A 26,852-nucleotide genomic window follows, 5' to 3' on the forward strand; every position below is an offset into this window, starting at 1 on the left:
TTAGATCATCAGGAGAGAAAACAAGAGAAAAGAAAAATAATTTTTGGAGTTTGTATTTCATTCAGAGCAAAATTAATGTGTTGCAGTCAGATGTGCGCTGAAAAAATGTACAGGTTTTCCTCTTATCTCATTTTGTTTTGAATCCAAACTGAAGGAAAACTCACATCTATTGTGCTGTAGTGATGTGCTGGCTCACACATCAAAGAAAAGAGGAGAAAACATCAAAATCTTAACCGCTATCTATTATAAATAGATATGTATGTATATATATATATATATATATGAAATAAATAGATAGCAGTTATGAGTTTGATGTTTTATATATATAAACTCAATTTTAAAGAAGACAAAATTAATTTGTGGTGTACCTGTAACTTACGTGAGTATTTCCATTCTATGCTGCATTAGACCCCTACTTAACTACATTTCAGAGGTATTGTAGTTCTTACTGCTGTGAAGCAGTGAGGTAATCTATAAGATTTTACATAAAGAACTGTGAACCAATATTTTTTAGAAAAAAGGAGAAGATTTAGAGAAACTATAAAAATTGAGACTAATTTGTGAAACAGTTTTCTTGTCTATCCATCACTGTCAAACAACTCCACCTCAAACTACAAAGTAAAATGCTGCTTATGCACTGATGCATTAGTGTTAATAATGTAAAAATGTCAAATATAATAATATAACAGTCGCAGGAGACATTTTACTGCAGAGCAAGTTGATAATTTAAACACCGTTTGGTTTTACATTTTTGCAATCTGCAACTTTTACTTCTAATAGAGTATTTTTAAATTGTTGTTTTGGTTGTTTTGCTTTTGAATACGTATTTACCACTGTTAAAAAGGAACAGTTTGCATCAGAGCTACCATATGAGCGTGTGGCTTTATCTTCCCTTCCTTTTCTATAGTATGCCATAAATTTGATCTGTTTTCACATGTTTTGAATATTCTATCTATCTATTATTATGTGCCTGCAATGCAGTAGCATTGAAGGCATATATCACTATCCTGTGTCGAAATTTCTCACAGCTTTGAGAAAACCCAGACAATATACATATCAATACCTGTGGCTTTGCTCGGGAATGGTGTGCTATGACTTTTCTTAGCAATTTGAGTAACCATGGTGACGTAAATGGTGATAAAAGCAAAAAAAAATCCGATTCCCATAGAGATTGAATGGGGAGACGTCCTGAAAAGGACCAAACCCAACCCTCTTTGGAGCTCTACTGCTGTGTCATACTTAAATGTAGAAAAGTGGTTGATATGTTAAACGAGTCACAAGACTTGAGACTCTTTTGGGTTAAATCAGTATTTTGACAACTATTACGGTTTTAATAAAATCACAGTTTACGTTTTGTGTAATTTTTAGACAGTTTCAGATTTTATAATTGGTGTGTGTTGCAATTGGTGAATGTTCAGAGCTAGAGTGGATGACATCATGCACACCCTAACTGCAATCCCTGAAAATTTTCCTAAAAATATATCAGACAAACTCTTTTAAATCCCACAATTTCCAACCTTCATTGTCAATTTCTATATGAAAAATGTAGAGATTTTTGTCCTGTATCACCCAGTTTTGGTCTCATTCTGATATTTTTATAGTTTTTGAGGAAATCCCCCCTAAGTGCAGAGAGGGCTGTCCAAAGCTCCCATAGACGCCCATGTTAAACTGAGCTCTGAAGCTCTTGCCAAAAACAGAGTTGAGGGGAGTTTCTAAACTGCAATAAAACCTCAACCGAAAACTGTAGGTACACATAAAAGATATCAATCTCTTTATTGAAGCCTTGGGACGGCAATGGTGAGGTGATCTTTTCAATAAGACTGTAGTTTTTCCTCTGTGATCCCATTTTCGAACACAAGTTTCATCTTAAAAGCTGTTGCCTGCCTAGGGAGACAGAGGAAATTGTGTGTGCCTGTTACCCCCCTCCCCCTGGTGGCCACAGTTGCCATAGCAACCAGTGCCTCAGTAGGTGCTACTGACAGTTACTGGGCGTAAATGGACAGCTGATTCCGATGGGCTAATTAGACTCATTAACTCTTAGCCTTTTAACTCAGGTATGAGAGCAACTCCAAGGTAAATCAACACGGTGTATTTACGTGTTGTTGTGTGGTTCTTTGCATGTGTGTACATGTCTTTCCAGGATTGTGAGGACAATTTTGGTAAAAAAACGTTATTATGAGGTCATTTTGGGCCGGTCCTGACAACTTCATAGCGGTTTTTGAATGTTAAGCTTTGGCAGTTCCTATCACCATGCACACATATACATTGACAGACACACAAACAACATCACCACCTTATGGATATTAACTGTATAAGTGTCTCGATCTTGTAACACAAGCTTTTTGAAGGCTCTATGGTAGACTGCTCTTCTGCCACACACAACAATTCACACGTAGGCACATTGACAGACACACACAAGTGCAGTTGCTGTCCAAACTTTCACACAACTGATTCTGATTGGCTAATTAGACTGATTAAGTCAGGGCTTTTTATACTGTTGTCCATGTTCTCTTCTAGCAGGAGAAATCACGGTAGCTTTATTGCAGATCAGCTTCTGTTAGGGCATGTACATGTGTGTATACAAGTCTTGCTATGGTTGCTGGGACAAATTTAGGTTCCAAACCAACATTGTGAGGTCACGTTGGCCTGTCCTCAAAGTTTTAAAGAGCTTTTTGAGGGATACCTGCAGTGACTGAGGTCAGGATAGGTTAGGATAATTCTCTACAACATGAATGAAACTCAAAGTACCGTCCTCTGTAGAGATTGAAATGTGTTTGATGGATACACACCAAGCAGCAGGCACATTCAACATTTTTTCAGGAATTTTCTAGTTATTGATATAAATTAAAATTTCTCACCTTGATGGAAGATGTATTCACTTGTGTTAAACTTGATAACACTTGTAAGACAATATAAGTTCTATATGATTAGTTTTGCAGTCTAACATTGACTCTTATGGCCTGTTTTTGTTTATCAAACCCATCAGTACTCTCACCGTTCAGACTAATCTGAGCCTGTACACTGATTTTGAGTGGACATTATTTCTTTCTGTGGTACAGCTCCCCACTGATATCTGAAAGTTGGAAACTCCATTAGGGCGGGCCCCTGATGAAAACCCATTAATGGCTCTGCAATTGGGATTGAGGTTGGGGGGAAAGACCTGGCAGTGCAACCGCAAACAAAGCCATAAAGCCTGATGTAGTTGCCTCTCATTGAGCATCTGCGGCTGTGGAAGAAAAACTGTCCCGGGGTCTGCAGACCTGTTGAATTAAAGGGGGCATTAACTGCAGCTTCCTCTGCATTATTGATGGCTGGCTCCATTCCTGAGGCCATTATGCCTCAGATTTTTCCTCTTGCAATTTTCTGGTAGACGTCCCACTGTCTTCAAACACACTTCAACGATGAAGGCGAGTGAGGGTTCAGGCAGAGGGCTCACACTGCTCCCTGCAGGGTGCTGTTATTTTAAGCCGAACCACTGCAATCAATGTCGGGCGACTGAGCACCCACAACTCTTGTTCTCCGTGTGAAGTGAAAGTAATCACAGGATGACAAGCATGGGATGATGACTGTTATGCAAGGTGCCACCTACAGTAACAAGACCTAAAATGGCCGTGAGGTTTCCTCTGTGAGGTGCCAAATCACATGACACCTCAAACAACAGCCGATGTGTGCTTGTCCCTCAAAGAGACACAAACCAGAGACTCTTATTCGATTTTGACTCTGAATGCTCAGTAACCGGGATTACCACATGACTCACCTCAGCTGCCACCTACAGTACATTTGTTGTTGAGCTCTCGAACAGAGGCACACACTGCTGGCTTTATCTGCTCTCGCACAGCTTGAGAAACCTTACCTCACGGCTGACCTCATCCTGTCATATGATTTAATGAGCAGAGCTGTGTCACAAACCACAGTGTCAGGGCTATGACAGGATAGGTCTATACAATGCACTAAAGATTAATGAGGTCATCTCCTCTCTCAGTGTGTGTGTGTGTGAGAGGGAAGAAGAAAGAAACTTGATGACTTTGGGAGTCATATAATAAATGATGTAAATAGAATCAAAATAACAGCTTTTCTATTCATAGGCAATTATGAAGTGATGTGAGGCCTGGCTCTGGTCTGCAAATCTGCTTTGAAAGTTATAGCTCAGCCCGGTCAGTGATAATGGGCTGACATTTTTTATATTGAGTCCCCTGGGATTTGTGTATTCTGCCCTTTGATTCTTCTTGCATGTGTGTGTTTTGTGCGTGCGTGTGTGTGCTTACAGAGCTGTCTGTGAGGTAGTAGATGGCTTTGGCTTTATGATGATAACACTCTCTGAGGGTGTCCAAAATCAATCAAATCCAAATCCAAATGCTTGCCTCCGATCTCCACAGGCTATTTCAAAGGTTGGTATTGATTATTCCACCCATTCCTGCCTTGTGGGGGGACAGACGAAAGAGTCTGCTTGAGAAATGGAGAGATGATAATGCAATTACTGGGGGGAAGCCTTTGTAGACGGGGCAGCAAGGCTTGAGGAGAGAGGAAGTTGAGTGTCAGAGACAAACAGATGTATTATCATAACCTTGGTGCGTAGTCAGGAGTCTAATACATGTCATAACACAAGTTTTTCTAAGTAAGGAACTGTAGACAAGTTATTATACATGGTTGTCATTTTTATTTTTACTGATGGGAGGGTAGTCTCATATTTTTTTGGAGAGCAAGGGAGGATCTTTTATTTTTATTTATTTATTTTTTGCTCTATCAATTTTTCTATCTTATTGAGTTGTGGAATAGATAGATAGATAGATAGATAGATAGATAGCACCCTCCACACCCAAATAATTTTCATACAGTCCCTAAAGTTTTCTTTTTCATACCTGCTAACCCTCAAAAGAACTTTCTATAAAACCACACCACATCATAAACTGGCTTTTTTGTTTGTAATATCTTTCCTGAATATATGGGGTGAAAATTGATAAGAAACATAAGAAATCTACCATTCAATCAGTTGTTATTTTGCTGCCATAGTTGGTGTCTTGCTGTCTTTGAGAGGGCACCATCGTCCACTCATCATCATCATGAAGCTGGCTGAGATAAATGTCTGCCCTCTTTCCTGTCAGCACCACAGTCCACAGTCCAGGATCACCGCCCTCCACTGGATGGCGCTATAATACCGGCGCAGCAGCAGCAGCAGCACCACCACCTGGCTCCACACACACATACACACATACATACACACACACTGTGATGAATCCGGCTGCTCTCACATCCCTTGGACACCTCAAATCCATATCTCTAACTGCGCGAAGACGTTGCCAAAACCCAACTGCAACCAGTATGTGGAAGAGAGGATTGTAAAAAAAACCAAAAACCAAACATCACACCATGCTTCAATCCAGAAACTATGAGTGACGGCCCGGCGTTTTGTCCAGCTGCTGTGTCGCTCTGGCGGATGGCAAGTTGTGAGTCAGAGTCGGAGGACCAGCAACTTTTATAGACTTTTAAGTCCACCGCCTGCAAGTAGCCAGCAGCCCCAGTTTAGACTTCTTTGACTCAGGGATTGTGCGTCTGGAGAGCTTTGACATTAGACCAGTGTTTTTAGGTTATGTGTTGTCGGAGGCGTCTTGAAGCGACAAGGAAATGGCATTTGTCTAAAGAAGAGCTCTCTGGTTTTTGTGGTCGACAATGGAGAATAAATGAAAGGGACGTTTCCCGGGATTAATTGACTGCACAACGACAGGTAGGTTTACATGCCTGGGAAATTTAATTGTCTCATATTTTGTGCATTAAACTATAAAATGTATGTTTTTCACAACCTTAAATTGAGTAGAAATTATAGAATGCAAGCAATTCATTCTGTGAATTTCCAAAACCTAACAGCTTACGTGTGACTGGGAAGCAGCCAAGCAGCCAAACCTATGAGTAAACCAAGCTTATCGATTCAGACTATTGATTGTTTCCACCATGATAAATAGTTATTAACTTATGAGACTCCAGTAGGCAGTGGCTTTGAGGTGGCGTACAGGTGCAGCTGTAGGGCTTCATATTGCCTAGATTCAGAGAGCATCAGATCTATGCAGCAACATGCAATCAGCATTGACAGTTTTAATTAGGCACAAATCAAGTTTCCCCTCCAGAGAGATCTGCCTACTCATTTTGGGTGCACAAAGGCATTGAAGAGACTCCCGTCTGTGTTTAAATGCAGGAAGAAACTTGATTTTCTTATAGTCTTCTTTATGTGTGTGTGTATGTATGTATAAGTCAGATGGGTGATGTGTGTGGTCTCATCTGCATCCAGAGAAGTTATTGTGATCTATCTATCTATCTATCTATCTATCTATCTATCTATCTATCTATCTATCTATCTATCTATCTATTCCCAAAAAATAGTGCACAATATTTTCTAAGCTCAAGCTCATCAAAAGCCTGTATCTTGGCAAAGGCAACCCCCCAAACATAAACATGGCTCCCCACAGTAAAGCTCTATACAGCCTGAAATGGGACCTGGAGCTGAATTGACAGCGTGGGCCGTGTCCTCCATCAGAGTGATTTCCCTCAACTCCAAATTAAGAAGAAAGCAGCTCCAGCTCTAAGCGGCTTGTTTGTGACTTAAGAAAAGTACAATGCTGTTATCTTGTTGGATTATGTTGAGAGGACATGGATGGAGTCCCTAATGAAAACAGGCTCTTGTATTTGCTGTCAGCTGCTCTGCACACACACATGTACACATATACACACACACATACACACACATTAGATATTTATGATTATGCTTACACACCACTGTGAATATTTCTCTTTCTCCAACCCCTCCCCTCTTTGCTCTCCCCCTCCCACTTCCTCTCTTCTTTTTTTTTTCCTATCTCAGTCTATCTCCTTGTTCTTTTATCTGCCCTTCATCCTCTTGACAAGCGCTGTGCGGTCAGCTGTTTTTTTTTTCACTTCCCCTCAATTAGTGCTATCATCGCATTTCATCCTGTGGAATACAGGGATGGTAATAACCTTACACTCCTATTGCGGGGTGATACAATTCTGCTGTGATTAATTGAAGTCCCCTCAGAGAGTCAGAGGAGGCGTAGATCTTCTGTTTCACACTCACTGACAGGCAAGCCATTATATTGTTTTATAGATCGCCGTCAGTAGCCCTTGAAGCTGCCTGCAGCCCACTGTTGTTCTGGAGGGTTTTATTGTGCAGTGTTATTGGTTGGTATTGCTGACAGGCAGAGCAAAGGCCACCCTGGGATTACTGGGGACGGGATTCCTGTGACAGTTCCACTGTATTTGACAGTAACACTGCAAACTTGGAAAAGATTTTTGCCCTCTTGAAGTGTGAATTTGTTATGGAGCTAAAGGCTCAGAATAAAGTTGTGTCTGTACCTGTAAAACAACCTGCCACCATAACCTCCCCATACTGCGCCGTGGCAAGCGTGTCCCTAAACAAATGTTGGGGAACCAAAAATGGTTGCTTCTGCTCTTTTTGGTGGCAACGAACGCAATGCGTCTCTGCAAAAATAACCAGAACGCAGAGTTTAGACAGATTAGCTTGCAATTTCAGTTTTCTGTGTGTGCTTTTTTTTTTTTTTTTTTTTTTTTCCAAAACCAAAATCTCACAGACATTGCAAAAAAACCCAAAAAAACAGCAGAGCCTGGAGAAGGCAGATCGCAGACTGAGGCTTGGAGAGAGTACTTGATATGCATGAACCACCAGGTGATTCCAGAGGAAGAGAACACCATGGATAAGAGGCTTGTCTCTAGTTTTAAGGAGCCACCCCAGGCAGTATTTGTGTTCTCCGCCAGCTTCCTGCTCACTCTGTCAGATCAATAGGGCATAATATGAGAGTCTTTGCAGGCACGATCGGAAACAATACATGCACTTTAGTTTTTACATTCTGTATATGCATGCATGGGGCTGTGGTAGTTGCTCTGTTGGGATCGCCTGTTGAGACTGCAGTCCCTCCAAATGTCTCCATCTAACACTGACATTTTTGCATTTCCTGTAGTGTGGGCATGCCAGTTTATGCAGGATACATATACATGTGATAGCCCAGTGTCTTGTCACAGAGAACGCAGCACTGCAGCACCATGAGTTAACTATAAAATCCTGGGTATTGCATCATTTCAGAAACTCTGTATTCACCACCAGCCCTGCAGATTTGGCTTAGCGGAACAATAAAAAGTCATCCATCTATCTACATGATTACACCCGATTTCAGCACCCCAAGATTTGCTGCTCAGCGGCGTTCATAGGCTAATGTGTTTAGAAAGCACAGTTTGTTCCACCTCTCAAAGCGCCAACTCGAGCGGCTTGGGTGAATCCATTGGGTGTTTAAAGGGGAATTGAAAGCCCCACCGTAGTGAACGAGATGCAGCACTGTGACACTCGTGCAGCTCCGTCATGTACGGAGGAGTGGGAGTGGGAGGAGGAGGAGGATATGGGGGAGAGCACATCCCATGTTTTATAGATGCCATTTAAAGGAGCATGCCCAAGATGGGCTGGCTGCAATGAACTGTAACCACTGACAAAACACCAAGACAATAAACAAACAAATTGGTTTCCTGGAAGCCAGCAGTGTCCCACTCACTCGCCCAGGCTGATCCTTGCCGATGCGGCAAGCTGTTTTTTCCTCAGAGATTAGGCTGTGAAGCACAACTCCATCTCTTATTTATTCATGCTTATTTGCTGTGTGCATGTTTGGTTGTGGGTGTGTATAAGTTTGTGTGTGCGTGATAGAAAGAGGAGTGAGTGTATGCGTGTGTACAGCTGAAGTGTTTGTGAAAGTGGGTGTTTTCCTGAGTGTTTGTGTGAATGATGCATGTGGGCACTTCATGCATGTGTGAACAGGCGTCCGTATCTCGTACTACTCTGTTAATACTGTGTGTGTGTGTGTATTGTGATGTCATTGTATTATATCGGTTGTTGTCCACTCAGTGTACATGACTGGAGTACAGACTGTGATCCTGTTGGGCTCGCTCATGACTCGCTCATATGACTCTGTTCATGTCATGCATTTAGAAGCATTGTACCAATAGAGGAATAAGGGGGTGTGGGTGTGTGGGGGGGAGGGGTTGCTTCAATTCCTGCCTTTTTTGGTGGATATTAGTTTGAAAGATTTCTTTGCTAAATCATATTCTATAGAGTTTAAAGTGGCAAGAGGTGTTTCAGGCCCCCGTGGCTCTGGAGTTAGAAGTCCCATTCAGACAATGTGAGGTGACTGACAGTTGCAGCTACTTCCACGTCTTGTATGGTCATGAAAGTCGGCTGAATCATCAGTACTAAACTGCTTTTGGTTCTTTGAGAAAACGTTAAAGGTACAAGCTTGTGTACATGAAAACTACAACTACAACTCCCAAGATGCTTTTTTGTTAAAAATCATGTAGCTTAAAGAGTAACTTAGCACCAAGTTGAAAAGCAAGGTTGTGATGCCCTCTCTGGTTGAAAGTTTAAAGCCTGGTGTGGTCAGAAAAGTGCTCTGTTGCACCTGTAACTCCGCCCAACAGTGATGTCACCGGGTCCTGCAGTACACCTGTATATCACTGCAACTAGGTGAGGAGTTAAACCACTGGTTAGTCAGCAAAAACAAGATTATCAAGGGATATTAAGTGACTCTTTAAAATGTTGTAATGTGTGGACAGAAGCTCAAGATTATGCTGTTGAGAAAACTAACAGTACAATCTGCACTTTTCCAGTGTTTCTGTATTAAAAAAAGATGAAAAAGATTAGTGAAAAGTCATAGAAAATAGACAGTTTGTGGGTCATCAATATTTCTCTTTAAATTGGTAAATTTTGACAATGTTTAGACCCTTCAGATGTATCTTCTGATCCCTTGAGAGAGTCCTGACCCCCAGGTTGGGAACCATTGACATATACAATCTTTGGAAGGGAATTCAGGTTCAAATTCACAATATCATGGCTTGAAAAGGATTTTGAAAAATCATTTTAAATGTATCCAACTGGATAATGCAGGTCTACATGTGAGTGTGAGTGCTTGTCTGTCTGTATGTGTCAGCCCTGTGATTGACTGGTGTCCAGGGTAGACACCGCCTCTTGCGCAGTTTCATCTGGGATCAGCGTCAGCGCCCCGTGACCCTCAAGGATATGCAGATATAGGTGGTGGGTGGATTCCCAGATTACTTCCTGTGCTGGGGTGATGTATGCAAGCAAAGTCACTTTTTCTAAGGCCAAATAGTCTTGCCCCTCCTGTACTCTGTGTACAGTGTCATGTGACTCCATCTGGGAATTTACGAGTGCTGAGGACAATAAGGTTTGAGTGGAAAAGAGCCTCAGCAGAGCTTAGGAATCCAGTCTTCCATGGAGGTGGTTTCCAGCTTTGTCGGGCATCAGGCTTTTTCTCAACCAAACCCCCTTTCTCTCTCTTCCCATCTCTTTCACTCTCTCCTCCTTCAATTTCCCTCTATATGTTCCCTTTCCTTGAGGTAGTCAGTGTTTGGCAGCTTTCACTCTCAGTGTTCTGGCATTGTGCTGAATTCCCATCATCTCCTTCTCCAGCACAGCAGCGAGGAACTAAATTCTCCGAGCTCTTAACCATTGGCCCATTGAAAAGGTTGGGGAATTGCAGATTTTGAGAAGCCCCACTTCTAAACCCTGGTTCCTATGGGAGTAAAGAACCTCTCAATTTTTCTTGGCAGATTTTTTTTTTCTCTTTAGCTCTCTCTCTGTCTCTCTCTCTCTCTCTCTCTCTCTTGCGGTGCCTAAGGGTCCTTAGCAATATGTTTTTTTCTGCTGCTCTTTTCTGGTGTTGTTGTCAAGCTCCACCTCATCCCTGTAATCATTAGACTGCAATTTGAGTAGAAAATTGCAATTACAGGGTTCAAAAAATGAGCCTGTTATTTTCCACGCTTGTTATTCCTTTGTTGAGGATGCAGGAGAACAGCATTCCTATTGTGATTATATTTAAATGAATCGGACAAAATAATATTGGCAATTACTGTCAAAGGTCTCTCAATTTGCTTCATAGAGGAGGAGTGATGTTCAGGCTTTTCTTTTTTTTTTTATTAAAATTTGCACAATATCAACATGATTTTGACGGTCCCTCATCATGCATCATGCAAACAATGGGGTGGCAGTTGGATTTTGTGACCGGTCAGGTTTCTTCATCATGAGATCTCAACAATGAAAGAGCAGAGCCGAAGACTCTTCAAAGCAGCCTCGTATCTTCAAAAGAAATGTGCCCATGCCATTAAATGTAATGTGCAGAAACCAGCGTCTGAGCCGTGATCTAATGTGCGAGATGAGAACGAGAAACAGAAATCTGAAATCTGGGTACTTGTGTTATCTCTCCACCGTGATGGAATGAGCTCAAGGGGTAGCTGCAGTTCACGGCACGTTCCTCTTTCATCCATTCAAATACGCCTCCTCTGTCAGTCAGCTATGTGCACAATGTACTTGCACTATAAATACATGCCCTTTTAATTATTCTAATGCAGTTTGATTTCTTTTTGTGTTTGAAACGCAGTCTTGTGAGGGATGCACAATCTTTGTCTTTGCTCTTGTAATTGATGTACATGTAGTTTTACCCTGATGCATGTTTGAGCCAGGATTGTCTTGGGGGGGCGGGGGGGGGCTACTACTCCAACCAAGAGGAAACACTGTGGAAAGTGTGCACCCAGTGATACAAAATAATATTAGAATAATACAAGAATTGATATGAGACATATTATGCTGACACATAACACATTTTATTTTTGATGATTTTGAAGAAATTTCAGTTTTTGAGAGAAATTATAAGTTGCATATTTGCATGTGTTTGTTTTATACTTGCATAGTTTGGGGCTATAATGTAAGCGTCTCGTAGGAGGAAATATGTTTAAGAAATCATGGTGCAGAGATGACAGGAAGAAATCAGGAAAAACTCACTAACTTTAACCTCACTGAAGCCTTGAAAAAGAATGTATTTTCCTATTTGAGAGTAAAGTTACTCTAAGAAAGGCCAATTATCTTAAGCTTTTGCTTTTACTTCAAAACCGTCATCAGGAGCAGGCAAAAGGCCAAAGCAAAGTCTTGAGAAAACTGCCAAAGTGCCTTTTTTTTTTTTTTTTTTTGGAACAATGTTATGTGCTGAATATTAGTGGATGTCCTGGCTCATTTTCCTACGCTCTGCTAGAAGGATCACTTGGGGCGGTACTGCCCTGAAATGTACGACCAAACTCTCAAAGAAAAAAAAATAGAGAAAACTTCCCGACAGGATGTTGGATCAACCAATCAGTTGGCTTGACGCGCAGGTCCATAATTCCAGTTTAAACCCACAAAATACTGTTGATCCAGCTTAATCTAAAAAAAGATGCTGCCCTTGATTTTTATGGAGGACAATTAGGCGTTAGGACAGGAGGTTGTAGTGACAGGGACATTTTATGTTTTAAAGAGGTCATTTTCACAATGGTGTGCTCTGGTTTAAACCCTTTATGAGTCTGTGTGGCCACTACTGCATCCGCACAGCACGGTGAGGCTTTTCTTGTTGCTGCAGCACAAATCTGATGCTCAGATTTGATGCTTTGATTGAGGCTTTTTTTTTTTTTTTTAGACCAGCATCAATTTTCAGATATAAAGCAGAATTATAAGCCTTGTGATGGAAAACAATTTTGTTCCCTCTCCCTCTCTGTGTTCTCTTTTGTCTTCATTGCAGTCTCTCTTTCCTTCAAACACACACATACACACACACAAACCACAGCGTGCAGGGTGACTAATTTCTCTGGGGGTTTGGACTTCGGCGTGAGAGAGGGTGAGATGGAGAAAATGAAAGAGAGAGGAGAAGCAGTGGTGCGCTGGCAGCTCAGAGGAAGCTGCCCACACTGAAGGAGCCTGATACCACCTCTCATCTCATCTCTTTGGCTGCTCGTCTATCTGTTCTGTCTCCGAGCCCAGAGCACCCAGCATGCGTGTAGCCTCTTTGGGATTGTGTCAATTTGATCATTGTTTACTCCCCAGTTTCAGGTACTGGAGACAAATCACAAGTATTGTGCACGGTGCTCTCATCTGTGAGGAGAAATTGAAATCTAAGTGTGTTGTTTTTGCATCCAATTTGGGCCGTCGACGCTGGATTCTGTAGAGTGGAACGACTGCCAATCAGTAGGGCTTTGTTTACTTTGTGTGTCCTGCTGACAACTGGCTGGTACAAATATCAGCTGCTGTAGTGTGACACGCTGCGCCTTTGTACAATTAACAGTAACCATTGAGCTGAGGTTATGTGGCACTTGTGCTATATTAAGTTATACAACTCCAATACATCAGTTATCGGAGGTAAACAGGGTTTTAGACCGAACATTTACAACATTGATTTCATCATCAGATAATATAATCAACTTTTTCAACCTCTGTACCTTAAATCTGTTCACACAAAGGAAAGGAGCCGAAAAGAAAAGCAGCCACAGCTACAATTTCAAAAGCCAGAGTGTAGGCTACTTTTCCAGACCTTGATTGAGTGACTGAGACTGTTGAAAATCTTGGCAGCAATTCAGCAGAAACATTTATGAGCTGAGTGCAGGTAAACATGCCCCACAGAAAGACTTTCCTCAAATATTAGTCAAGAGCAAGTCTGGTGCCACTTTCAAACCCCGGACGTCCACTTCAAGTTGCGTTCAGGTTGTGCCGTGTCTCCGTCATGTCTCCACCGCAGTGTTTATGTCCACTAGAAGCGTTTCAGAAGCAAAAAAGGGATCCAAGCTGAATCCAGAAGCCACATTTCCCTTTTATCGAAAAGATTTTGGCTGTTCGTTGATGATTGATGTTTTAACAGATACTTCGTGGCTGTACTTAAGTCGTTTTAATTACTGTATGCAGCTGTACTGTAAAACGTAGCATCCCTCCTCTTCCTTCCCAGACTTACCATGAGAAGTGACCTGATTATCAAGAAACAAAGGTGACAGACTATATGTCTGTAAAGAAAAGTGAGTAATAAATTAAGTATTATTAAATATAGAGATTTATGTACTTTCATTAACATACCACAGGCTGTGTTGTAGGGGTGTTAGTTAATACAGGCGCCCTTTATTAGGAGTTATTGTGGCGTAGCTTGTGGCCTTATCATTATAAGCCCTTATCGAAACCAACTTATTAGGGAACCCCTAGTAGCATAATGCTTAGTGCACACCACATACCTTTACTGTATGTCAGACCCTCTCTTCCTGGACTTTTTCTGTCTAACCCTGTACCAGTAAATTTTTAAAGCCTCCAAAAATAACATGAAGAAAAGGTTTGAAGGTTGTGAAAAATCTCTTTGCCTTGTATTTATCCTCCTCCAAAATGACGTTTGCTTTTTCTTTTAAGCTGCTGTTCAGTTTGTCACAGAGGTGCCCCCAGTGCACCGTTTGACCACTTACCTTCTGGAAAAGGGCCGAAGAGCATCAGAACTAAAATCCCTCTATTAACAACAAATATTTCAAACTGTGGATTTGATGTGTGAAACCCATTACCCTCGTGACACTCAAGTCAGCTGTCACTAATGTTAGTAAGTCATTAATAAAGAGTCATGACTTTATCACTTCCCTATAAGCCACCCAGTCTGCACAAAGTTAGTAAGTGGAGATTTGCTCAGGGGTTTCTCATTTGCATCGAGTCTGCAGTTACAAACACGTGCAAGTTTTTCTGATCACTAAAGATCCAGCTAAAGAGACAAAACAAGTGTCACGCTGGAGCAGGATCAATACCAGCCAGAAAGATTTTTCACAACATGGCAACTCCAGATTTGCTCTCAGTAACAACTTATAACGGATCTGCAAAGCATTAGTAAATGATTTATTAACAACCGATAACACGTTAGACACAAAAAGGATGAAAGAGGTACACACCCATTTAGCTTTGGTTTGATGGAACTGAAAGGTGTGATGGTTCACAGCTGGAAGAAAGAGAGAAAGAAAGAAAGGATGGCCATCCTCTTATTTGTTTGGACTTTATCCGCTGCGCTGCTCATGTATTGAAGTTGGTCTTATTGTGATAGGATGCCATTATGTGGCTTTAATACTCTGTGGCCTCCGTCTGTGTCTTCACAAAACTCTCCACTGACTATGAGTGGAATATCGCCGCCTCACCGCTGTTCAGTGCTCATGAAACTAGGTTGAAGTTTGCTGCTAAGTCTGCTCAGTACACCTGTCTGTATTGGGTTTTGTCAAAATAAAGCCTGTAGAAATAAACCAATGCTCTCGATAGACTTGTCAAAGCTATTATTATGTATGTATGTTAGGCTTAGCATGCACTTATTTTACCCTATTAATGACATGACTTAGCAAGTTTTACCACTGACAGAGCACGCCTCTCTGCTTCATGATTGGAGACATAATGGAGATATTTTTGCTGCCTTCCCTTTCTCCCTCTTGCACATCTCTTAACACCTCTTCCCTCAGCCCTAATTCATTTAAACATTTAAAACCGGGACCTCCATTATTCATGTCCCCTAGCTGTCTGTGGCCCTGGCCTGGCCTCCTGCAGCACCCCGGTGCAGAGTGTGTCTGGATGGACACATTCCCAGGCTGCTCATTAATTGATGCCTCAGTTGACGCCAGAGGTCTAATGCACTCTCACTCTCCGTTGGCTTTCCCTGCCTATCCAGCATGTCGTCTCTTCCTTCTCTCACACGGAAGGCGTGAGGGAGTTTTCACAGAAAGCTTGATGTCATGAATTTGTGCTAAAAAGGTTCAAAGGGTGTCTTCACCCCACTGGCCCGCTAAGAGGAAAAACTATGTTAGACAAGGGGTTAGATCTGAAGGAAAACTCAGTTCATGGCCAGACCGCGGGAGTCAAGACTGGTGTAAGTGGACAGCATTTCTCTTTTTTTTCTGGCCTGTCTGTCTGTTTCTGTCTTTTAAGTTCTGTCCTCATTTTCGTTTCTCTGGAGCCGGGCCCCGTATTCTCCATCATTTCTGCTCAGTATGTGGGCGGTGGTTACCTCCTCTGCTGTTGTCTAATTTAAAGAGCAGTCTGCACCAGAAGGGGAGGTTCAAGGGGGTCATTATACTGAACATTCACCACATGGAACAAGACGAAAGTTAAGTAATTAAGAGCTGCAAAATCATAAAAAAAACTTTCTGTTGTTTCGGCCCATAGAGGAGACAGCAGGAGGAATTAGGTTTGGCCAGAACAGGAGCTTCTGATCTTATACATCATCTCATCCTCATCAGTCTTAGTTGCAGAGAATGCATATTACTGCATTTCTTATTCTATTTTTGGTAAGCCATTAATTTTCTATTTCATATTACGAAACTGTCCTCCTGTAAAAAAAAAACAAAAAAAAAAACAAGCCCATAGGTCGTTTGTACAGCGGGTTATCATGACCCATAATTACGTTTTGTTGTTGGGCGACATCTAGTGGTCGTGGTAGTTATGACAGGAGCGAAGGGAAAAGTGTGGTGATGAAGTATTTTATGCTGACAAAGTCAGCATCAGAATGAGGTTGGGGTGGATGGATGGGACGGGAGAGCGGTGTTCGATTCCCATGTGAAACCAGCAGTTTATATTGTAACCATGACAACAAAGGCCGTGTAATATTGAGGAAGTACTTATTTAAACCCCAAATCACAATCTTTTCCTGAACCTAACCAAGCCATGACCATTATTATAGTAACCATGGCAGCGGAAGTAGGTACGCCGCTGTCGGTACGGTCCACGTGTTTAGTATTGTAACCATGACAACTGAGGCCCGATACGCCACTTGCCACCGCTATTTCAGGAGACACTCCTATGGATCGTATCAGAAGGTTGAAAAGAAACGACCTGTGGGCTTATTCAGGTCGGAGGACTTGTTGGTTTTGACGTTTTGGCTTGTGACCCCGTAAAGCAAAGCAAATGTTGCCTTGTGATTAGTGCCAGCTCTGCTTTTCAGGTAATAGCCACAGCAGGTTCTGTTTGATGAAAATGTTCAGCTTGCTTTAGCCAGTGCGGGTGGCGACTGACTCACTGAATGTTACATACAGTTATATTTGAATAGTTAGCGGTCTAAAGTAACCCAAAATAAGTCTTCTTTTCTTGTCAGTCATCTTGCGACTCTTTGAGGCTGACACCGAAGTCGGAAAATCACAGGTATATTCAGATGTACGTTTTTGTGTAATTATAAGGCCAATCTACTGTCCACTTAACTGTCACCTGCAGTATGTGCTTCAACTGCAGCTTAAGATTTCAATTGGTTTCTATTTTTTGTTTTTATTTCTAATGCTTGACCTTGATAACAAGCTGTAGAAAAAAAAAAAAAAAGAGTCTTGACTGTTAAGTGTTTATTTTTCCCTGAAATACAAAGCCTGCAGTACAGGGGCCTGTCATGGATGCCTGAATGCCAGCCTGACCACTGTATTAGAACCGTGCAAGAAATCAATTCAGGAAATATAGAGGCAATTATTTTGTCTCCCACATTCGCTGACAAAGTAGCAGCTAACCGAGCCAAGAAGAAAATACAGAATTAAAGAGAAGAAAACAAATAAGTCGCTACTGTGGGTTTCGGGGACTATATACAGAACATGTGGGTGATTTGAAATCCTGTATACCTCTGCACAGCAGCTGTAATTAATAAAAACTGTGAATGTTATTGATTTGCTGAGCCCTGCACTGATATTGTAGCGTGCACATAGTACAAACATAGACTCAGAAAAGCATCAATTTTATGGTCAGGCAACAGTTTTGAAGTCGGTGTTTGGCATCAACTGGAGTTTTGAGCCACTCACTGTGTATTGCCTGTGGAGTCAGTGCTCTGTAATGGGTCTTTTGGGTGCATGAATCAGACACAGTATATCTGTATTCGTGCCCATCAAGTTCATCCAGTGTCAGACAAGGCCACATTGTAGAAAATAGATCCAGTTCTCTCTCTTTTTTTATCCTCTTTTTGTAAAAGCCAAAATTTTTGTAGCATATGTTTGAAACTCTTGATGATGATTGCTAAATTGTCCTGGTGTTAACTTCACCCATCTGCTACAAAACTACTGTGAATTCGATCAATCTCTAAGAATCGTCTGCTCAGCTCTATAGTTTCTGATTTATGAGTTCGACTCAACACCATGAAATGATCCTCATCAGTACCCTTTGTTATTCAGGATGAATCCTTGATTGATCCCATCTCTCATTTCTGTTAACTGTGTGAGTTCTGGCATTTACTCCCTAATCGGATCTCAGAACTTCATTACGCTCACAGGTCTCCCATGCAGAGCTTTTCAGCCTCTTATTTTCCTGTCAAATGAGGTGTGCAAAGATCAGCTGTAAGCCATCAGCAACAGAGGCCAAATGGAAGGGTAATATACTCCTCCTTATGCAAAGATGCACAGCTGCGATCTATGTATTAGCATTTGGGAACAACTCAAACCTCGTAATCCTTGGGATAATTAAAATTCCCCTTGTATGGCCTATTATCTGCAAATGAGGTCTATAAGAAGTCAGAGAGAGACGGAGACAGAGGGGAGAGGAGACGGAGATGGTAGCTTGACAGTTTGTGGAGCCTCCATGCAATTAATGGTGTGAGACCTGATGGACAGTGTTTCCGTATTAAGATATGGCATATCTTGCCCCGAAGGCCCCTTGGGCACCACTGGGACTACAGACTTGGACATGGACTTGGACTTTTGCATTAAATCGAGGGCTGTGAAAGCATCTCCACCTCATAGTGCTGGAGTGAAGGCGGAGTCGACCGCGCTACACACAGAACACGTCCTTTCCAAAGAGCACGTTCTATGACACATCCGCAAGAATCTGACAGAACATCATCCTGACCGCTGTGAGGAGAAGAATAAATCTTCCCCTTAAAAGGGAAGAAAATGAAACGGTTCTGGCTCGCTGCTAATGAACTGTGATATGTTACAGAAGCTGTCTCTTTCATCTGTTAAGAGAAAAAGAGAGGGGAGAGCTATAAGACTGCAGTCATGGTAGTCTATATGAGTCTTGCTCATCTTTCTCCTCCAGGCATGTTGGTGTATGGGCATCGCAGCATCTCTGCTCGTCAAGTCCACCATGGACAAATAAAGGTTAATACATTCAGCTTTTTCCTGTCAGGATGCCTCTGTATCACTACGCAGCACTTACATCACATACTGAAGGTCCGGTGGTCTGTTTTTAAAATAATTTTCTATTTCAGAACCAACTAGGAAAACGATGGTTTGTTACAACATGAATTTAGTTTCTGTAGCTCTGCCCGTTGTTTCTCTCAGTTATGATAACATCGTATTGAGATCTGGGAAGAAGCAGCAGCATCGCTGAATATAGATGTAGCTGGGCAAGAAACATGAGCCGTCAGATGATCAGACAGACTGTTTAAAGAACTCCCATGTTAGTCAAACTTATTTGATGAAAGCATGGTAATGGTAAAATTATTATCCAAGCTATAATACTGTTATTTAGGGCTAACGATATGCAAAAAAAGCATGTTGCGATTATTTTGGCAGATGCCGATTGCTGAGTTGCAATGGTCATTTTTCATTTTCGCATTTCATTTTCAATGAAAAAAATGTAAGAACATGACGATGTGATTTGTTGGGGCTTTTACCAAACAAGCATGTTCCTTTACATTTGGAAGATATGATTTATAGGCTGGGGGGGGGGCGTCTCTGTAGCACCACGATGCTTCATTTATAGTGTGTTGTGACACATTTAACCTTTATCAAAAAAACTGCAGCTTCTGCAATTTAGAATAGTTCAGCTCTACTGTTACTTAACATGGTCGTGCACAGTTTTCCTGCGCCGTTACGAGTGTGCTCTTTTCGGTTTTACATACTGAAGGTCCACTGGTCCACTCTTTACAGCCTGTATTTTTTTAATTGTGAGCCCATGTTACTTTACCAGAGCCACGATATTAACCCAGGTTGTAGTTGTAGTTCTTTAAAAGGGAATTATGAAATTATAATTAAGTATAAGCTTAGCCAATCTATTTCATTAAGATTGTGTGGGTGTGGTTTGGTTAGATTTGATGTCATTTAAATTGGCATCGCCATGGCAACATAGACAAACCACCTCATAATGATAATAATAATTTTCAGTTTCAGTCTGATTGGTGCATGGAAATGTTTGATATGATCTATTTTTAACAGCCAACATAAACCTTTGATGTGAAATAATCGAAACTGCTCAAACTTCGGCAGAGAGAGAGCGTATTCATGTTGGACCCCATCACTCGTAGCATGACCCTTTCACACCCTGTATTTGTCTTTTTTCCAAGCAACAGTAACATTAGTTGTTTGCTTCTCTTCAGTAATCATCTTCTGAAGCCGTGTGTGGTTCGGGGTGATGTTCATACGCCCTTTCATCTTGCAGCTCTTACCAAGAATCTCAGTTTTTGATTTTTTTTTTTTTTTTTTTCTTTTTCTTTTGCACCGCTGCATGGGTTGTGTGTGTCTTTTTATGTGTTGCGCTTCTGTGTGTTCATTATCAGTATACATGAATATTTGTGTCTGCATATGTGTGTGGGAAGCACAAGCCTCTTATGAGCGCCCTGGTAGTTGAGCCCTCTGAAGGGGTGGAGCAGACACTGAGCTCAGACACACCTATTCATCACTCTGAAGCAGGGAGTTCATTAAAATAGCCCACACAGCCTCCCTCCGTGGCTCCTGAACCACAGCCAGTCTTCCTTGCTAAACAAACAGGGTCAGAAAGTGATCTCACCACACGCTGGTACAGATCAGCAGGAACAAATGCTAAAAAAAAAAACAATAATGAACAATCCTCAAAATAGAAAAGCTGTTGGTTGCTGTTTGTTTACAGAGATAATTGGCCAAATATAGTCTATGTCACGTACACTTCCTGATTATAATAGTAATTGTCTTCATTTCATGCTGATTCTCTTTATGTTAAGAATATATTTTTAGTTTTTTTTAGTAGTGAACTCCTTTTCTTCTATCTGTGTCTAGGTGTTGATTTTCAGAATCATAGTTCAAATGAGATATTAGAGCTTTGAGAAAAGTATATTTCTGCGATTAATTGTAGCACTTAGGCGGACTTTTCAACTTCCAAAGTTTTGGTATCAGACTTTCACAATTAAGGACCTTGGGCTTCCTCCTACAGTCTTTACTTTACACCATTTTTCAACAATGCAGAGATAAAAAAAAACAAAAAAGACCAGCAGACAGAGAGAAACCGTCCTGTTCTGACTTTTCTCCCCAGCGGTGTTTAATTAACAAAGATCAAAACCAGAGGGAAGGAAAACGTAACACTCGGTGGTAGAGACCTTTTTAATAATACTTAACAAGAAAAAAAAAGAAGCTAAATCTGCATCAGATACTCAGTCCATTTAGCCTCGAATTAATAAAAAGAATGTTAAAAAATAAAAAAGACAAATATAACAGAGCAGAGCAAAAGTTGTAGCCATTAGTGACGTTGTTGAAAGACAAAAAGTCCATAATAACTCTTTAAAGGTTTCTCAGCCGACAATATGCAGCATATTCAGACCTTGAAGTATCCAGTAATATGATCAATATATTACATTTTTTTATATACTGCTAAATAAACCACCTCTCCAATGTAACCTTCTGAAGGCTGATTGTTTTTTTTTATTTAACATTTTAACTTGTACTGATTATTTTTCCGTTCCTCTGTAGTTTTGTATTGGTTAAGACCTGGCAACCTGGCAGGAGAACTGGTATATCATATCTCATTCTCTGCCATACACTTCCTCACCATTGAAATTCAACATATGGAGGACATCACTGATGCAGTATTTGCCACAGGAGGTGTTCTCCGAGCGGAAACCCTATGTCTCTATGTTTGGCTGCTTGTCTTTTCTATACCCCTGTGCCTTGTATATAATAGCTGTGTGTATTTGATCTGACTTTGTTTTATTGCAAATCTGAATGAGAACTTGAGGAAATATCCCTCTTTGAATCTTTCAATATGACACTGACAAAGACGCAATAGACTTGCTGTAAAGGCACAGAGATGGATCTTTTCTTTTTTTTTTTCATTGAGTGCTACTCAAGTTTCATAATCCAGCGTAGCCTTTGTAGATTTGTTGTGGGTGTAATATATAGTGCACTGTTGTTGTTTTTTTCTTTTATAACTTGAACTTTTCAGTGTGGCACAGCATGGCATTGTTCTCTCTACAATGTCTCCTTTTGTTGCCTGGAAACATTACTTATGTCTAACTATCACTCTCACTGTCCTCTTACACACATACATAGCACAGGGAACCCCCGTCATGGTTGTTGTGCTGGGAAATGGAAATCACACTGAGGACAAATAGGCGAGGCAGAGTGACAGAGAGTGGGTGCACAGCAAAAATTGAAATACAGTTTGGAACAAAACAACTTCTGGGATACATCACATTGAATATTGTTAATGTCTGAGCAGTGTCTATATACATGGACATACAGTACAGTGCTTACACCCTACATGAAGTTAAGGATACAAGAAACCTGTTCACTCATGTATAATACAAATATACTCAGATTATGCTATAATGTGATGTATATAACAGTGACTTTGCTTTGGGTGTCTTTCTGAAGACAGAATTAGGCACATCAAAAATTCCAACGTTCCTGCTAAAATTTATCAATTTTTTAAGTTTGATGATGATGAAACATCCAAGAAGCATCAAAGAAAACTAAAAATCGACTTATTTGACAGCACCCACAGAGTGAAGATCATCGCCAAGGCTGCACAGTCCTCTAAATGTACTTTTAAAGCAGTAGTCTTTTTGGAAATACTCTTTTCGACCATGGACCTAGTATCATATGAGAAGATTGACACCACTCTTGTATGTGTATGGTGAATATAAAACTGGAGCCTACAGCTGGTTAGCTTAGCTCAGCTAGGCTGGCTCTGTCCTAAAACAAACAAAAAAAGATACAGTGTAACACATTCATCAGCGAGCTTTACATGTGCTGAGAGGTTAATTTTGTCAAGTTTGGACAGATCCAGACCCAGCAGACCCTGTTTCCAGTCTTTATGCTATGCTATGCTAAGCTAACTGGCTCCAGCTGCATATTTAACAGACATATATGAGAGTGCTATTGATCTTCTCATCTAACTCTCTGCAAAAATGAAAGGAAACTTATTCTCCTTTAACAATAGAAAGTGGTGATCTGCATCCTGATCCAGGTTCATTATCATAAACAATCATGGATATTTGCCAGATTTAGTTTTTATATGAGCAAGTAGCACTAGTTCATGAGAAAATGGTTGAACATGTAAAAAATTATCCAACTTACATACAAAATTATTATTTAAAATTCTCCTCAATCTGTATCTAAATCCATATTTATCACATTTCCATCAAATTTCATTGAAATCTGTTAGAGGATTTTTTTTTTTAGATGTCCGCGTAAGTAAAACATACAGAGGTAAACACTTCACTAACACAACTTCTTGGCAGTGGGAAGATTGGCCCAAAAATTGGAAACTGGTGGTTATTACTCGCTGCTCCTCGCATCATTTCCTGGTGGTGCACAGCAGCACAACACATTCACTTCCTGCACACACCAGTGCAGTTCAGTTGGCACAGTGAGCCAACCAAACACAGACAGTCGGTCAGATTTTGTTGGACTTCATTTGGTCCGTGACCAATGGGCTTTTGGTTCTTAGCGTATGCAGCCGGGGTGACCTCTGAAGTTATCCTCGGCCATTTCTAAAACACAAGACAGCTGCGCATGCATCCCTTGGCCCCATGTGGGTTACTGTGAATCAAAAATTTGGTTATTCTTTTCTTTTTTGAATGGTTGTCAAGGTTTAGTGTGACCTCTTGCCTGTCGTGCGTGCTTGCTGTACACGCATTTATATATCAAAAATATCCGCTTTCTGCAAGCCCTGTATTATGGTGTTCTTTTGTGTTTTACGGTTGGTGGCTGGTGGTGCACTGGAGCAGATGTGGCATTTAAATGGCCTTCTTTTTGGGAAGCAGGTGGCAGTGTGATAGCAGTGTGATAGATCATAGATGTCATCTCTGGCTCTGCTTTGTTCTGTATTAGTACTACCAGAATGAGTTCCTGTCTTTGGTGCTTCAGTGGTGCACGCATGCATGTACAAGGACACTGAGACATGCACGCACACACACACTGACATATGCAGGTGCTCACACACACACACACACACACACACACACAGCATCCCCGCACAAACGTTCAGATCCACTTGTGTGTACAATACGGACACGCACATTTTCAAACACGCACGCACACCCGCAGGGAAGAGCAGACCAGCTATGATAAAGGAGCGTTTTCAGCGCTGAAATCCCACAGTGCCACAGTGTCAGACCTTTCCTCCTGTCTAATGACCTGTAAAAGTCCACCACCACCAAGAGCCAAAGTATAATGCAGTTTGATGTGGAAAATGTTTTAGTCAGATGTACACCATGCTAATAGTTGTGCTGAGACACATGATTTCCAGCTCTTAGCTTGATGTAGTTTCTTCCAGCAAGCACCTAGCGCCATAATGACTTGGCCCAACTGTAAAAATGGAACTGAGTGATTATAATTATGGTTGTATCTGATTTTATAAGCCTGTGTGCGCTCTCCTCGGGGCCTGTTCCATTTCTCTTCTCACGCTGCTGCTCTTTATTCCCGGGGAGGAGAGAGGGCGTTTCGAACGAGCCCATAGCAAACAGGACTAAAAATAATGACTCTGTGGCTCTGTTTGAGCTTTGCTGCTCTTTGCCTTCCCCTCAGGAATAGCTCTCTAAATACACACAGCGCTGAAGCCGCGGCGCAGCCCTGGGCTGTCTGCGTGCCTCCTCAGTCATTTTCTTAAAATATCCAAAAGCTTTATTGATCTGGCCCCCGTCAGCCTTAGATGCATGAGATCTCTCCTCTGCCATTTTCAATATAACTTGTGTGTTTTTGTGTATGTGCGAGTGTCTTGTTTGTTCCGGCTTTGAGAAGACTGGAAAAAAAAAATCAAGCTGAGAGCTGAGTGCAAGCAGCTGAGAAAGTGTGCTAAATTATTGTTATTATTAGCCTGTAATGACATCATCTCTCCAAGGAATCGTGAACAGAGTTTGTGAACAGTCTTTCCAAAACATCTGATTTGTTGTACTGCCGCATGTTCTGACAGCACTCCCCACTGCTCAATTAATTTTAATCAAATGTTTACAATGCACTAACAGCTTGGAATTTTGTGTGTAATAAAGATGCAAAAATTTAACTTTGTTTGAAATGATCGCCCCAAACAAACACTAATTAGTTTGCTGTGAGAGGTGATATATTCACGCTGTCCAATCACAGGCGGAGAGAGAAGCAGCGGGAAATGTGGATAATTGAGCCCCTACTGTTTGTTCTGTCTGGCGCTATATATCTTTGTGTCATACACCCGTTTCTCTTTTTCTCTTAACATTCCTTTCACTGCAACTTTTACCTCTCCTACCCCCTCTCTCTCTCTCTCTCTCTCTCTCTCTCCTTCCTTTCCCCTATCTATATCTCTTTCCCTCTTCTTGTCTCTTCTGTTGTATCTAAAATACATCAAGCCACAGTTTTCACCCAGACTTTCTCCGTCTCTCCTGGTCCCTACAGCCTTTCATCTCTTACATCCCTTACAAATTTTCTGCCCACTTTCCCGGCTCTATCCTGCCTCTGTTTAATTCTTCATTTTCTGCCTCACCTCCCATGATTCTTCACTCCCACTTTGCTCTGTCAGCCTCCCTATCTTCCTTTGCGCCCTCTTGAGTATCACTCCTCCAGCTTCTCCCACCTGTCTTCACTGAGAGGCACCACACGTGGCCCTCCGGTCGCTGCTTGAGTGTGTTTACTGTTCACTGGTGCTCGTCTGAGAGGAGGCTGATACTCTTCGACCAGGGATCTAGTGGCCTCAGCTGATTTCTCTGTAAAGATTTTTTTTTTTATCTGTAAATGAGCAATTACCTAAACTGTGGATCTAGGGCCAGGAGGTGATTAGCTTAGCTTAGCTAAAGGACTGTAATCAGGGGTAAACAGCTAACCTGGCTCTGCCCAAAGCTCTTCAAACACTTCACTCCCAGTATAGGCCACCAGTTTCCAGCGTTTATACTAAGCTAAGACAACCATCTCTTGGCTGTACCTTCATATTTAGTGTAGAGACATGAGTGTGGTGTCTGTCCTCTCATCTAATTATTCATCACCCAAAGCCTCTCATTATTTTTTTAAGGTGTCCTGTTTACATGGCTCAGCGTTCACGGGCACAACAGCCAACTCTCCATCACAAATAATGTTGTGAAAGAGATGCACCTACATGGAGCTCTTGGTTCCAGCTGTACAGACTGCTTGTATATTACAGTCAAAGGAAGAGAGTGGCGTGTTTTGAAGGTAACTGTAATGGACTAGTATGAAAACAAATAGATATTCTAGTCTTTACTGGGCTGCAACTAATGACTGTTTCCATTATTGATTAATCTGCCAATTATTTTCTCAAGATGTCTGTCTATAAAATATGAATATTTTTCTCTCAATCAATGAATTGACTCGTTGTTCCAGCTTCAGGTTTTACAAAGAACGCCCTTCATCCTGAATTCATTTTAACTCAAAGTGAAACAGACAGAATTACATTTCTTTCTAAGAATTAACCATATATTCTGATCCTATTGTGTACATGAAGCATTTTCATTGTGATTGAGTTCTCATTCTGGTTATTAATGGAATAAAATGCAGGAAGTCCACTATTTTTCCATTTTCTTATCCACGCTCTGAACTTTAGGCTGCATTTGCATATTCAAGAGTCAAGTGGTGACATTTGTGGCTGAGCAGAGCATTTTCCTCAACATGGGGAGAACAGAGAAAAGAGCACAGAGATCACACCTTTACTGCTGATCACATAGTAAGAGTAAGGGAGTAAGTGTATATCTATTCTAGAAAAAGCCATCATACCACTGCATTATGGCCTAATAGTCCGGTGGGCACTGTTGGCAGGGAAACAACTCTGCCTCTTCTGTTGTAGCTTTGAGTGTTAAGTGTTGGTGAATGTAAACAGAAGCGTTTGCTCTGTGATTGTGAGTGACTAA

General features: G+C 41.3%; 1 protein-coding gene across 1 annotated transcript in view; it reads left to right on the forward strand.

Moving 5' to 3' along the window:
• Window positions 1-5,397: 5,397 nt before the first annotated feature.
• The window catches only part of LOC111219468 (protein FAM19A2-like), a 92,993-nt gene continuing 71,538 nt past the window's right edge, over window positions 5,398-26,852 (forward strand). The window contains exon 1 of the mRNA XM_022742154.1: window positions 5,398-5,722. The gene's annotated coding sequence lies outside the window, so the exon portion shown is untranslated. The remainder of the gene's footprint in view (window positions 5,723-26,852) is intronic.

This window comes from Seriola dumerili, unplaced genomic scaffold (genome assembly GCF_002260705.1).
Source record: "Seriola dumerili isolate Sdu_G_001 unplaced genomic scaffold, Sdu_1.0 BDQW01000066.1, whole genome shotgun sequence".
In the NCBI taxonomy this organism is placed as follows: Eukaryota; Metazoa; Chordata; class Actinopteri; order Carangiformes; family Carangidae; genus Seriola; species Seriola dumerili.